This window comes from Pezoporus occidentalis, unplaced genomic scaffold (genome assembly GCF_034315485.1).
Source record: "Pezoporus occidentalis ecotype Australia unplaced genomic scaffold, CSIRO_AGI_Poc_V1 ctg7, whole genome shotgun sequence".
Taxonomy (NCBI): Eukaryota; Metazoa; Chordata; class Aves; order Psittaciformes; family Psittacidae; genus Pezoporus; species Pezoporus occidentalis.
Genome location: NW_026916052.1, coordinates 6,190,115 through 6,205,555, shown reverse-complemented (window position 1 = coordinate 6,205,555; position 15,441 = coordinate 6,190,115). Strand labels below are relative to the sequence as shown.

Genomic DNA, 15,441 nt, shown 5'->3' with positions numbered 1-15,441 from the left:
GGTTGCTTGTAAGATAGTAATTTCTTTTTCAGTAGCAAGTACTTCAGAAAATAGGGTTTTCCATTCCAATTTTAAAACCTTTATTGCATTTGTAACCACTTATTTTGAATGCAGGAGGAGTTGTAAAGCTGGATTTTATCATTATTACTTTTATTAAAGAATTGCCGAAGCATAGCCGTTTCTCCCTTTTTACCTATAAAACAGACATCACTTGAGTTGTATCCTTGGTAGTCTGGGAGCAAAGACCTTATGAAAAGATAAGAGGTTATACTATTAGCCAGTAGTACAAAAAAGAAAAAGAAGTCATCATGAAAGAATAATAGAATTCCTCTTTGCAAGTTGCTTTGTTAATTACATAATTAAGTGCTAAAGGCTGACAAGTACAAACTATACTTGAGGAAATTCAAAAGGCAGCAATGTTGAAAGTAATGGATGTTATTTCTTGAATTACCCTGAGTGAAGGATGACTCTTTTAAGCCTGTTCATGGGGGTTTTGTAGTCCAGAGTCCCTAGAGTATGTTTGAAATCTAACCTGCACACATCTTTAGGTAAAAAATGTTCAGTTCACAATGACTGTGTTGAAGAATGCAGTGTAGGTGCAATTAGCTTAGTTATGTATGGGAATGTAAATTTTACAAAAAAGAATGTTCTCCCTAAGTTGTATGTATGATTTGACAAACACTTCTCAGTTGAAGTAATTTATTGTGAAAAACTTTTCACTTAACATTCTGAGGGATGCTTTTACTTTCAAGAGCAGAATGGTTTTATTTTGAAGTGCAGAAAAATTTAGAGCCTTAAGAATTATTGGAAAATATTCAAAAGTATCACTGGCATTTTCTGATATCACGGTATCTGATGCATGGAATTTTTTAGGTAAGTTGATTTCACTAGATACCTTTGCTTTTTATTGGCTATATACTAAATAAATACAGTATATACTGGATATATTTCTTTATGTGCTCAGTACAGAGTGTTGCAGCTTTGAGCAGATTTTAGCAGTAATAAGACTCATGTTTTTCTGTGTAATGTGAAAAGTAGCTAAAGCCTTTGACTATGATTAACTTTGGTATCAGTATTGGATTATATGTCATTTTGTTCTGAACACTTAAGCTGGTAAATACTTAACTGGTTATTGAACTAATTGCATATGGATGTAACAGACTTAATGGCATTCAAGAACTATTTTCTTAAAGACACTGGAAGCTGTAGAACTGGAGGAGTATAGTGAAAGCCATGCTAGTAGAAACCAAGTTGTGTAATACTTCGTTTTCATTTTGTTGTTGGCTGGTTTGTGTGTTGTTTTTTTTTTTTTGGGGGGGGGGGGGGGGGCGGTTATGGTTCCCTCTGAGGAAAAAAAAAACAACATTTATGATCAGGAGGAAGGAGAACCTAGATTATGTTGAAATTGGAAAAAAGTAGCGTAAAGTGTAGTGCAAAAAGTATATATCAAGGGTATCTTGATTCATTGCCTGAACATCTGTGTATAAACAAGTCTCTGTTTTGTACATTAAAATTCTGTGTCTGTTGAACAGTAATGGACTCGTCTTAATCTCTACCATGGTAGAAACTGTCTTTCTGCAAAATTACTCCTAGGCTTTTGTTAGGTGGGAAGTACAGAGAGTGTTAATTGTATTATAAAAAAAGTTGACTAGGCTGCAGCTCACAGCTGTTTGTATCTGGCATATGAATAAAAGTTTTGAAAGGCTTGGGGGACAATTCATACTGAGTTGTTTTGAGGTATTGACAAAGTTGTCTGCAGAGATAGGTCCTGCATCTTACTTTATCTGGCAAAGTAGTAAAAGAAGTGAATGGTTTAAATAACGAAAATCTACTGTAACCTGAAAGTTTTTCCATACTTATTCAGCGGAAAAAGTTGGGAGATGAGTTACTGAACTATGTGAGACTTTGTTTTAGCAAAATATGGGCATTCCTGTGGTACAGTCATGTGATTTTTTAAAAACTTTAGTCTTCTCTTGCAGGGGTTATAGTGTTGAGCATCGTCTAATACTGCTAAAATGAGGGAGTTGATTCTTGTGAGATTCCAAAAACTCAGTGACACTTCCATGTCTTTATGATGCACTCTGAAGGACAACAGACTTTACAGACTTTACCTTGATTTTCATTTATCACCACCATTGAAGTATTTCCAGATTTTTCTAGGTTAAAATCTTAACCTGTTTGGCTGCCTGTTGCTGGGTGATTCGTGTTTGAAATAAGGCTGTTTTGTTTATTTTTAAGAACTTTCTTAGGAATTAATGTTGTGATATTATAAGCTTGCTTACCAGAAGTAATTTGTGTTCAGGGTTGTGGTTGAATGTTTACTGAGCATCATGAAACTCTGCTTGTCCTGTGTGGGAAAGGCTGTACTTGGTTTGAGGCTCATAGGAATTTCCCTGGAGTGCCTGAAGATTGAGTCTGCTTAAATGTGGGAATGGAGGCAGACCCTGTTGGCTCAGGGGGGAAGGCAGCATGTCTCTTGTGTTTCTTGAATAGGTGTCAGTTATTGGCAGCTCTTGGTTCTCCATATTTTTTGGGGGGTGAGGGGGGGTGGAGGTCAGAGTACAGGTTGCTTTTTATCGTCCTGGATGTGGCTTCTTAAGGTCAGATTTAGCAATTTGAGACTGATAAGAAGCTCTTTTACATGGAGCAGAAGAGTAAGCACAAAATAAGACCGCTGTTGCTGAAACCAGATACTTAAATTACTGATTGAAAATTTAGAAGATACACTTAACTTTTTTGCTACTTTATTGTTTTCCAGATATAGACAAATAATCTGTAGTATTTCATTAAGGCAAGATACTGAATTCCTTTTCAACTTGGAAAAGTCAACTGTATGATAACAATCACAAATCTTAATTCCTAAGATGTCTGAGCAGTTTGACATTCAAGCTGCATTTTAGATGGTGACAATTTTCCACTTTTCTCAGATCTGCTGACTGCATTAGCCTTTACCTTGCGTAGACGGGGACTAAAAGATGTTAGTAATCGTGGTAATTGTTGCTAGGTATGGCCTACAATACAGTATATTAAGAATATCAATAAAATCCAGATAGCTCTGTAGAAGCTAATGGGTATGCAGTGGGACAATATCCTTTACAGTTCATCCTGTTTCAGATGGAGAGGGATTTTTTGACAGTTGCACATTTTTATAAGCCTTTTCTGAGAATAATTAGCAGTTTCTGTCTGCTAATTATTCACATTTTTCACACCTTTTTGGGCAGTAAATGGGTAATATTTTGATGCCTGTAGAACTCACTCAAGTGCATGCACACAGTGAATATATCTTTTAAAGAAACCCCTTGTAAACTCATAATGACTCAGTTTTAAGTATGTTCTTAGTACCTGCATGAATGGATGAAAACTTACTCAAATGATTGTTAAAGCCAGGTACAGAAATCTGTCTTTCTGGTAAAGAAAACTCGTTATTTGTACAGTAGTAAAGTGTTTAACTGATCAATGACCAGTGCTCAAGCTGTTGGAGACTGTTTAACTTAAGTTATACTAACTATCATATTGTATTATCTAATTTGATTAAGTGCCACAAACTCACTATGGAACACAAAAAACATACAGTATTCATGCTTGCTTGACAGATTTGGTAATGTGAGTAATTCTTGGATATAATTTGTATCATAATTCGGAACAATATTCCTACAAGGCGACCAAAATCTTATCCTCTAAAGTTAACGGACTGAAGAAGACATGAGGCTGGTTTTGGAGGTTGAGAGTAACATCACAGAAGAGTGACTTCAGGCAGTATCTCATGCATGCCTGACAGTGAAATAACTGGCAGCTAAAGTTGGGCTCTGGCTGTAGAAAACCAATGGAAATACCAAATTTTTGGTTGGTTTCGTGAGAAGATGTTACAGAATTATGTAAAATACTTGACGAGAACAGGTGGAGTCAGTACAGGGAGGAGGTGCTTGGGTGGTACAAAGAAGTGAATTTGCCACAGTTGCTGGGCATGCAACTTCATGTCTGAAAAGCTAGTATTTCTGGGGAATTAACTGCACGGAGGTGTAGAGAACAATCCAAAATAATTTACGGAGCAGTTAATTTTCATAGCCAGAACTACAGGATTTGTTTTTTTTATTCTCAAGCGTTTGCAGGATTGTGAAAATCGTTCTTTCCCTCCCTCCTACGGAAACTTTTTTTTTTCTCTTTCATGAACTTCTCCCTTGTTTCATAAGTCACAGTAGTTTTCCTTGCTTTGACATATGGTTCCTCTTAGTTCTCTAGGGAGATGTTCTCTGGCTTCTTTTTCCATCTTGGTACTTGCTGACCTCCTTTTGAACAGTCACATGCTTATTACAATAGAAGGAGGGTGAAATTCCATGGTGCTTCTTTTACCCTCTGAAAGTATGATGAGATGCCATGAAAGTACATTAACCTGACTTTCGGTTTCTAGCAGCACCTAATATATTTGCATGAAGGTAGTGAATGATCTCAACTCTAAAGTTAAAATAATGTTGCAACTGGGGGACTTGAGTAATTCAAGCAAGGAAGGTAACATGAGACATAAGAAAATCAATGACAGGCTTTTCAAGCTACTAAGCAATCAACAGTAAAAATAATTTGACATGCAGAAAGACCATCTGAAAGGAAAGGAAAATCCAACAGCAAAAGTATCAAAAAATATTTTCTGAAAGTCATGGTGATTGGTGAATTTGCAATATTTGCTTGCCTTAAAGCAAATGGAACATAAACTCTGAATCTAGTAGCTTTTGAAGAGAAGTGGAGAGTAGATAACAACATTGCCCTCAGACTTGGCTAGAGGTTTCTGTAGATGATTTGCAGATCCGACATGAGGAATGATTAAGAAGATTAAGATTTATCGGTATCTCCACTAGAGTTCTCGATATCTATTTTTAGTCCTGACAGAAGTAAAATAGGTAATGAAATTATGAACTTAGCTGTCGTGGCTTTTATGCATAATTTTCCAAGTACGATAGTGGTGGTCTTCCATGCAGGATGGAAAGACTTTGTCTTCAAAAGCAAACAACAGCCTGCTAATTGAATGCCTTTATCTGGCACATGGCCAGTAAGTGCATATAATCTAAATGTGTGGGTATAATTCTTACTATGTTAATTATGGTAATAATTTCTTCTGTGAGTAGTATGTCTGGTGCAGTTGTTACTTGTTCTAAATCTTTCCCTACTATTCTGACCAATTGGACACACATCTCATGCTATGAATCTTGTCTGAATCATGGGGACATGGTTTAATGTTTGAGTTGGCATTGTTAGGTTATCAGTTGGATTTGATGATCTTAAAAGTCTTTTGCAGCCTAAAGGATTCGGTGATTCTGTGTGTTGTGGCTCCCATGTTTCTCCAAAATGCTGGTTCCTATTCTATCCAAGAGACATTTAAACTCTGGATGACAGACCTGACTTTTGGGTCTAGATAAACAATTTGTTGGGGGGGTTTGGTATGGTTACCCTGCATCCCCTCACCCTACCCCACTTAGTGAGTATGATTGTGTACCTTAATTTATTGATCCTTAGTGTTTCTGCTGTGGTGGCACTTGGAAGTGTAAGGAAAGAAGTGCTGACCGCACCTGGTCTGTTCTGTGAGAAAGCTGCTGTTTACTTTAGCAATAGCATGTTTGTCTTGCGTAAGGAAGAAGAAGGCTTTTGAAAGATGGGACCCCTTGCATATTAATACCAACTTTATCACTGCTTGTGTACAGTTTGGAGTGTTTTTAGAAATGGTTATCTGGAATGCTAAGTCCTGCAGCTGTATAGAAATGGTTAATGCTTCCCTAGCAATCAGACATTGCTAAAGGATTGGAATGCCAGACCACATTTAGCCAACTGCCTGAATCATGTGAAGTCCCTGACTGTTTTAATTGGTCCACTCTACAGGATTATTTGGGAGCCACTTGAGATGCAGTACCGTTGATTTCAAGTGCTCCATGTGTTCACAACCGTATGTATTCAGGGAATTTTTTAGGTTGCTTGGGGTCTTGGTGGTATTTTAACTAGCCTGCTGACCTGACAAAACATACTGTAATACATAATTTGAAGATCTGAAAGCTAGTAGTTGGCAAATTTAAGATCCAGAATGATTTTTTTTTAATAGAGAAAAGCACAGGTTGTTTTGTGTTCATAATATATATATTGTATTCAGACTCCATCTAGTGCATAAATGAGCTTCAAATGACCAAGTAGTCTTTGAGGTGGCTTTGAAACAATCATTTATGTTTCAAGTTGACAACACTGGAATTTAATGTTCACTTAAATTTTGACTGACAAAAAGACCTAGACCTTCTATCTGCTAACTCACACTGACTCATAACAGCATTAATCAGAGAAGGTCTTACGATAAGCTGTGTTACAAGCCAAAATAAGTGATAAATTTTGTTGTTATTAATGCAGTTTGAAATACTGAAACTAATCGGGAAATTAGTATGTGGTGAGGAGACAGGGATATTGCAAATGCCAGTTTGTTTTTTCCTTTCTTCTTTTTCTCAGCCTGATTAATAGATTTTTTCATTATTCAGCCTTTTAAATAAGTTACATTTAGCTTGAAGTGCATCTCTTTCGAATAATTTGGTAGTAAAATTAATCTTCCTTTTAAAAAAGCCCAACACTTTTTCATTTCTAAGAAAAATCAGAAACTTTGAATTTGCCATATTTTCTTTATACACCTGAAGAAGCAAATGTTTTGAAGAAACAAAACCTACATTTCCTATTGATTGTTTCAGTTCTCTTAAGGAGATCTGATTTTATTTGCTCACTGCAGGTTTCAAATCTGCTATTTACATCATAATTGAGTATGTGTTTCATGGCTTATATGCGAATATCCAACCAGGTAGAATAAAGTGTAACAGGATAAAATGAATCATACTTGGCCTATTACTTGTGTTCTTATTAAACTCACTTTACATTGGCTGGTTTTGCAAGTTGTAGTGTTAAGTATAATAAATTTGACTGGATAATGCTGTACTACCAATCTTTGCAGATGCAGAAACTGTCAAGAATCTAACGTTTTGAGTATACTGCTCAGATTCTGGCCTTTCACAGTATTAGATGCAGATTTTCCTAGTGTCCTTGTAGAACCGCATAATAGATGAGGGAGTGTTTGCAGGGGCACCGCTGGCAGGGAATGGTCAGGTTCTCCTGTCAGCAGTATCATTCTTTAAGTCTGACTGTAGTGGGTAGGAGTTCAAATACTCAGGTTACATTTGCTGCTCAGACAGTTGTTTATAGTGACCCTTAAGGAAGTAGCAACAGAAGGGATATAAAAGTGCATCGGGAGCAACAGCAAACTGACAGGCAATGAGTTTTCCCTTACTGGCTGGTTGAATAAGGCTTCTTTATTACAAAAGGAGGGAAAGGTAAAATGACGTTGAACATTTAAGGGGGAAAAATGAAACAAATTTGAAGACCCTCAAATGTCAAATAACACACTCATCTGTTAGCTCATAAATGTTAGTTCTTGTAAAAAGCTTTTGCAGCTTTTTCCTTGGATCTGGGTTTTCAGAACATTTCAGGGCCTACAGCTGTGGGTTTCAGAGTTAAACTGATTTTTCTCAGGTTTTTAAGTGGACTTCTGCATTGGGCATCTTGACCTGGAAAAAAGATCTGTGTTTCTGCAAGAAACATCTTGAAGGGTGGTTGGAAATCATGGAGTCAACTAGGAAAGCGTTTTATTTACTTTAGTTACCTGGCTTGAAAGCTAAGCCTTAGGAAAGCGCTATTTCAGCTTCTCTTGTTAGTGCCGTTTCCTCATAGCTGAGTCACTGAAAACACAGGCTTCTTTGGGGGATCTTTTTTCCCCTCCCGATCGCTTGGAGGTGATTTTGTGATCATTTAGAGAAACAACCAACCAACCAACAAATCTCTGCCCCTATCCAACTTTCTTTGTTCTTTAGAATTTTGCAAGAGCAAGCTTTCACATGATCAGTGACAGACCATGGATGTGGGTAACAATTTTTTATATCATTGCCATGTAATATTAGTGTTCTGCATTTGGGGGCTTTTCCGAGCTGCCACCAAACATCCTTTCCCATCATTTTAACCTGTGATCAGTGCATCTCTGAAGCTGTGGGCTGCTTCTAGGTGTCCTATTAATGGGTCACAAAGAACCAAGCAGATGTGATCCAGGTGCGTGAAACCGTAAGGCTGCACTTGTAGCAGAACATATCTGTGGGTCCTCAAAATGAAGGAGTGTGCGTGTCAAAATGGCTATTGCAAAAATTATACTAACCATGTGGTTTCGTAGTGACTTTCTTTATATGAATATATTTTTTGAATACAGTGAAAAAATACTCAATAATTCTGCTTTTTTTTTTCCTGTGAAGTTTATTTCCAGAACAGTATCATTAAATATTTAAGCTAATGAGTTTTTGTTATTTTGAAGATGTAGTGAGCTTAGGTGTTGATAATAACAGTACCAAAGTGCCCAAAGAATATGATCTCTAATTCCAACTTACTTAACCACTATCATGTATATATTAAATTAATTGCAAGATCATTTTCGTTCCCTGATGAGCTGTGTTCTGAGTGATATGCACTTCCATATTTGCTTCTAAAACCCTGATAAATGCAATCTGTTGGAATGTTTTTAAGACAATAGCTATTTAATGAATAGCTTGTGTGTACAGGAGAAAAGAATAAGCTTGATTGCTTACAATCTGACATTTGAAAAAGCATTTTTTAGATCTCTTGTATTTGCATATCTAATTGCTGTGTAATCAAAACTAAGTGAACTGTAGCTGCTTGAAACCAAAAAATGTAAGGCAATCATCTTTACAGGGGGAAATATCCCACTCATATGCAAGCCTGTCTGAATATTAGAATTATATTCGTCTTGTGTTTAATTATAGGTGTCTGACTGAGCAGCAAATTTATGCCTGTGTATTAAAGGAGTGAATGTGACCCTGAAACATCAGCTTTCCTTTGTTGAAGCAAAGCATTGGCATTGAGAGAACTTAACAGTGTTGTGTATTTTGGTGATAAGGGATTGTGCCAGAATAGCTGTTAATTACCTGCTTTGTTTGATATGGAAAGTAGTGGTTCTGCAGTTTTCTTCCCACCAGTGACAGTACTCAATTAAAACTTGTATTAAACAGTGATAATGCCCTCCTTTATCTGGTGGGAAAGACGTGAGGTGAAGAAAATTAGGATTTTTCCGGCAGTTTGAGGGCAGTTTTGTTTTGGTTTTTTTGTTTGTTTGTTTTTTTTGTGAACCTAGTGACTAAAGACGAACGAGTTTTGTCTTTTTGGTGTGGTGGGGTTTGGTTTGGGTTCCTTTTTTTTTTTTTTTAATTATTATTTTTAATTCTTTGACTCTTAAATCTCGCACTTTACTAAGAATGGCTACAGTAAAAGTTAAACCCTCCTTACCTTTAATGTGGAAGTTACAAATTTGGAAGATGCTTGTTCTGTCCTGTTCCATATATTTTCTCTGTGTGAAGTGTCTGTTCTCATGGGTCCTGATTTTGCTGGGTTTTGAAATCTATCACGCTGCTTGCATGTCAAAAAAAGAGGGGTTTTAAAACTCAAATGTATCATGTGAGCTTTTCTATTCCAAGTACTGGAAGTATGTTTTCTAACGTAGTTGGTTTTGTTATCTTCTCATATTCATGTTATAAAAAAATGTCCTCAGATCTGATTTTGCAATCAGCTTAATATTTTCCTCTTTGATTTCTTCGGCATCTGACAAAACTGAATGCAGTATTTTCAGTGGGAGCCCTTCAGCCTGAGAGAATTCTCTAAGTAGCAACTGTTTTCTGCATATCTAAACAGAAATAACAAGGAGAAGGCAAGGAAGTTAATGTGAAAGAAAGACTTCATAATTTGTGTTGTTTTTTGTTTCTTCAGGTACCAATGCTGAAGAATATTCTAAAAGTGAAAATGTACAAAATTATATCAGTAGAAAATAAGGGGAAAAAAGAATTGCTACAGTGATACTTAAATGCATTTTATTTCATTAATCCAAAGAAATGAAGAAATGGCTTGGTTGTTTTACTAAGGAGTTTTGAAGGTCTGCGTTCAACAACACAGCTTTATTCTATTACTTACCGGGTAGCTTTATTCTGGGGTGAAAGCTCAATGTGTGATGCTAGACTAATTTGGCCAAAAATGTGAAAGAGTAAGTGAAAAGGAGTAATTAACAGCTTTAAAGTGCAAACACACAATTCTTTTGAAGATCTCAGCTTATATGGCAAGGCATGGTAATTCAAGTAGAACTTCAGCGCTTCAACTGTTAGGTGAATAGAGGTCACATGCAGAAAGTAAGATTGGTTGCCTGCAATAATTAGGCACAGTTAATAAAGTTTGTTCAGAAGGCATATTGTACATACTGAATAGTAATGACTAGTCTTAGGTACAACCTTCGAATTAGATACACACAAAACCCAAAATCATTGCAGATAAAACACTACATTAAAAGGTTTTGTAAGGTGTGGAAAAGTTGAAAGGTCTCATATTGTTGAAGCTCTGAACAGAGTGTTATTGTTAAGGAGCAGAAAGCTAGCTTTTATTTGGTAGTGGAACTTTGTAGTCTTATAGGATGCAAGTAAACTGCAGTGAAAAGTCAGGTTAAAAAAAGTTTTAATTACATGAAATTATCATGACTTACGGAAAGAAAACTGCAGAAATTCTTGGTTTGATAAGCTATCATTAATGGCATGATTTTGAAGTAATCTGCTTTTCTTTTGAAGCAAATATTTTTCTGTGCCTATTAAATGACAAGTTTCATGAAATTATTTAATTGCATGTCATTAGCAATAAATTATCACATAACTATTGATTAAGTTTTCTTTAGATAATTCATAAATCAATAAATGTGTGGTGAGTAGGGACAAATTTACAATTCTTATTTCAGATAAAGTAAACAGCAATAAGCATTAAATACAATTAAATAAAATTAAATTTTATGATGTAGCATTTTGAAGTGGAACTATCTCTGTCCATTTTTAAACTGTTTTTTCCAATTATAAAAAAAAAAGTGGAATGTGAGTTTGAAATGCATTTAGATTAGTAGAATTATTTCATGGCCTCACAGTGCTGCTGAAATACAGTATTAGCATAACTGTTACAACTCATCCATGCAGGATTAATTCTGCAGTAATTAAATAGCTTCCTATGATCGGACATGCCCATTGAATAGTCATTTCACTATACAAGTGGGTATTGCAACCCACACTGTCCAGTAACAGTTTTTCTAGTCTCGAAGTGAGTTTGTTGAGGCTTCCTTGAGCTTCCATTAATTTAATATGAAATCCCAACTTCAGGTGAAGTTGAGAACCTATTATTTGAGGGCATAAAATCCTGTTTATATATTATACTGTTTGTTTTCAGAAAGCAAAGATCATAAGCTTGTCAGATTTTTCTGTTTAAATTTAATTGTTCTGATTATATTTAATTGAGTTGGATCACTTGAAAATAATTTACTAACATTTGTGTGTTTATTAGGCATTTCAGTTAGATTTTTGAGGAACTATTTAATGTGTTTTCTTTTAGAGAAATTTGCTATTTCTGTATTAAAAATATAAATAATGTTGTGATATTCAGGTTTTGAATAAATAATCTTTGGTTTTGTCACAATCTCTACAAGCAAATCTTTTTGGTGAGAGAATTTCTGTGTTGAAATGACTTGCAGTATGATGTGTGGAAAAATTAAGGAACATTTTCTCCTTTAGCTATTGCATTTCCTAGACCCTTCTTGCGTGAGCAGGCTTTCTCTCTAAGTTCTTTATTCTTCTAGGACTTGTAGTCACTTCGGTGGGAATTTCAGTATATCTGACTGTGTCCTTGGGTGAAGTTCCTAAGTCAGAGACTGAACGGAAAATTCCTTATTCCAGCTTTCTTCCACTCCCCCCCCCCCCCCCAATACCATTTGGAATGAGCAGGTTAGGTAATTTCAGCACACACTCCATCAACAATTTTTCCTGAATTTCATTTTCAAGTTGGACAAAAGTGTTGTTAAATCATACACATGTCCAAATAGCAAAACCTGACTATCCCGGTAAGCTTTGGTAAGTGGGGAAACCCACACAGGGTTTTTTTTCTACCAATAAGCTTTAGGACACAAATAATACAGAAGCCGAGAGAGTTGACTTCCAGATCTCCGAGTAGTCCTTCAGAAGAAAATTGTTTGTTAAGCATCCCAGTGACAGGGTTTATGTACCACATGAGGAAAATCCAGACTCTTTATCTCCCCCCCCCCCCCCACCCCCAGTCTAAGTTGATGTTACTTGTCATTTGAAATGTATGTACACAAGCTAAACCTGCTTTTTTTTCTTTGATGAATACAGCACTGCTGAAGATATGTCGTAAAACTTGGTTTTTATTGCAGATGTACACAATGAATCATAAACTCCAGCATGCTCAGATCCTGCCTATGTGGGCTCAGCAACTAAAACACTGAAAATATTTTATTTATGGTGGGGACCTATAGAGCATAACTATAGTTATCTTTAGCTGCATAACAATGTACTTGATTACAAATACATCTGGTATTGAGGTATTGATGACCTCTCTGTATTGAGGTCATTCTGAGCACAACTACATAAAGTAGATTAGTGCTTATATTGATGTTCTTTATCCCCTTGCTCCGTTTTCTTAGCCATTTGGATAGTTCGGAGAATGTGATTCTGTAAGGCAAAAAAAATCAAAATTTATGGTGAAAGTACATAAGGAGACTGTACCATTTAGCCATTGGAATGTCTGTGCTTCAAAGCTGAGAATTGTTTTAAATCAGATTTTGAGTGATTCAGAATTCTCTTGAAAATATGAAGGATCCATCTAGAAACAAACTTTTAATTCTGTGTATTAGCAGAGTCAAGTTATGATGACCTTGGATATTCTCTAAACCAATTTGTAATGATTAATGTCAGAGCAGTTCTTTTTCAGATAAAAAGTAATGGCATATGATGTATTGGAGGCCACATTAGATCATTCTGATGATTCCTTCTGGTCAAAGTCTCTGAAGTTGGAAAAAACTGACCTGGAGTTAAGCTTAGGAATAAAAAGAGGGATAACAGTAAGATGAACTCAATAAAATCTCAATATAGTATAATGGAGCATATAATTTGTCAAAGTTTCACATAAATCACAAAAACTTTCATTCTCACTGTATGTATGTTTTTTGTTTATGTGTACACCACTGAGGTATGTAACAAGTCAACAGATAGTTTACATTTTATGTTTGTCATGTCGTGTCCATCCCCCACCCCCCTCCATATCCAGCTTTATGCATCATGGGCTTCATAAATTCCTATATGCTAAAATGAAAATAGTTTATTGGCAAGGATAAAGCAAAAATTTTGGGCTCCAATATGGTTTAGCTACATGTAATCTCAGAGGATTTATATTTAAGTTGTGTAGGGGCATTATATTCTTATTAATATTATTATTATTAATGTTAGTAAATATTAAGTTTTATTGCCTTGGTCATACATATTGCTAGTAGAGTATTTCTGTAGTAGCCAGTGCCTCATTGATGCTGAATTCAAGAAGAGTATTCAGCAGCAAGTTTTAATGATTAGAGTATTGAGCTTTTGTTGTCTTTTTACTGGCCTTAGCTTAGCAGAACTTTGTAATTCAAATAGGTTTATCAGGGTCTAGAGAGATCTTTTAAGAAAAGAGGTGAAGTACATTCACCTGTGTAAAAAATTTGAAATGGTCTTAAAGGATTTTTAAAGGGGAAAAACAGGAAGTGAAGCATGATCTTCCTGTATAGGCAACAAGATGAAATTCTGTGGCAAATTTAAGATGGAACAAGATCAGATCTTGGAGATCAGGAGAAAAATGAGAACAAGACATTGTCTCCACAAAATATAGACAACAGTAGCAGAAGCCCTTGTTTGTTTTTTCCTTAAATGTATCCATAGGTGCTGATTTATTTGTGATTTTTAAAAATGTTTTCTATGATGATAAACAGTTTCTTACTTTCTGCAGCTGAGAAGAGTAATTTTCATATGTGTCAAACTAGGTATTTTACTTCTTTAAATGGCAGTCTGTTCGCTCTGTCCATGTCAGCAGTTATTGTGGTTATAGTGTTAAGAGCTACCTAATTACTTGGAGGTGGATATTAGGGCATACAGAACTTACAGAATGCATGGATTTCAGTGTCCTGCATTGGCTTAGCTGAGAGAAGTCTCTGTATGGTTGTCTACATGCCATGGGAAAAAAAGAAAAGTTAATCCCCTTACAAAGGGAAACGTTTGAAATGCACAAATGAAAAGCTTGGTTGGGAGCTGTGTACTAGTTATTCCTGTGCCTGGAGTTACATGCTTGTTCAAAGTTAAATTCCACTGCTCTTCAGACTCTTGGTGAATATAACCAGTGTTATTTCTTAGTTTAATTATTTTCCTAGTGCCTGTAATGAAGTATGTATAATGGGGAAAACCACGGTTTTGAATTTTTGTGTGCTGCATTTTTGTGCACTATTTGATTATCACATTTAAGGGTTTATTTCTTGGTACCTTCAGAGTAAAGAATTGGAATAGCATCTCCTGCCTAAGATGGGGCAGTGTTGTAAAACTCATAACAGGTAGTTATGGGGTGTGTTGTATTAGGTTAGAGAAAGCTTTTAAACCAATTTGTATCTATATATATATATTTATATACATATATAAAAAAAAAAGCCCAAACAAAAAAATGCTGTCATCATTGGAGACCTAAGCTGTCTCAAAGCCAGATGTGAAATGTTTGTAAGTGCTTTGTTTGTCCTCTGATTTGTGTATTTTATCCTGTTGACCTGTTTTAACTCCTTCAAAAATTATGAGCTATGCCTTCTTTTTACTTTGCATACAATGGACCTGAAGTGTATCCCTTTCTTGCCTTGCAGAGCTTGAGTGCTGGTGTGTTTAAGTAGTTGTATATTGCTTACTAAATCAGTCTAGTTGCTAAAATTTTACTGCAGCTAGTTGCAGACTTTAGCATCCCCATTATGAGAATGTGATGTTCTACTGACAAAAGTGAGCTACATCTTATTAACCCTACCTGCAGGGTAAGGGCTAGGGGTGTAACAGAGAGGTTATGGAGGTTATACTGTGTACGCTTTGATGGGCATGACTTGCAGTGAAAACTTTGGTTTTACTCGGTTGAGTATTACTGTAGCTTGTTAAATAGTTAAAGCCTACTTTACTAACAGAGGAAAAAACTCCTACTGGCAACTTTTTTCTGACTTTCTGAGCACTCTTTAGTGAAGGTGCCTTTTCCTGTGAGACCATATGGGTTTGCAGCAAGAACTTTGAGTATATGGTCTAAGCATTGTTTGTAAATTACAGCAGAAGGTTAATTTATTTCAGATTACTGTGTGTTACTGTGGAGAATAGCATTGAAAGTGGTAGTTGGGATACTTTGATATAATTTCTCAGTTCTTTTCAAAAATCTTTTAGTTGCTTTTGTTCTGTAACATTTAAATAGGATTTACTGCGTTGTATGAAATAGTTCAATAGGTAGGAGGGATATCAAGATAAATAG

The 15,441-nt window shown here is 35.8% G+C and overlaps 1 protein-coding gene across 12 annotated transcripts in view; it reads left to right on the top strand.

Annotated features, from left to right (window-relative positions):
• The window catches only part of QKI (QKI, KH domain containing RNA binding), a 162,822-nt gene that overhangs the window by 76,076 nt on the left and 71,305 nt on the right, over window positions 1-15,441 (top strand). The window lies entirely within an intron of this gene.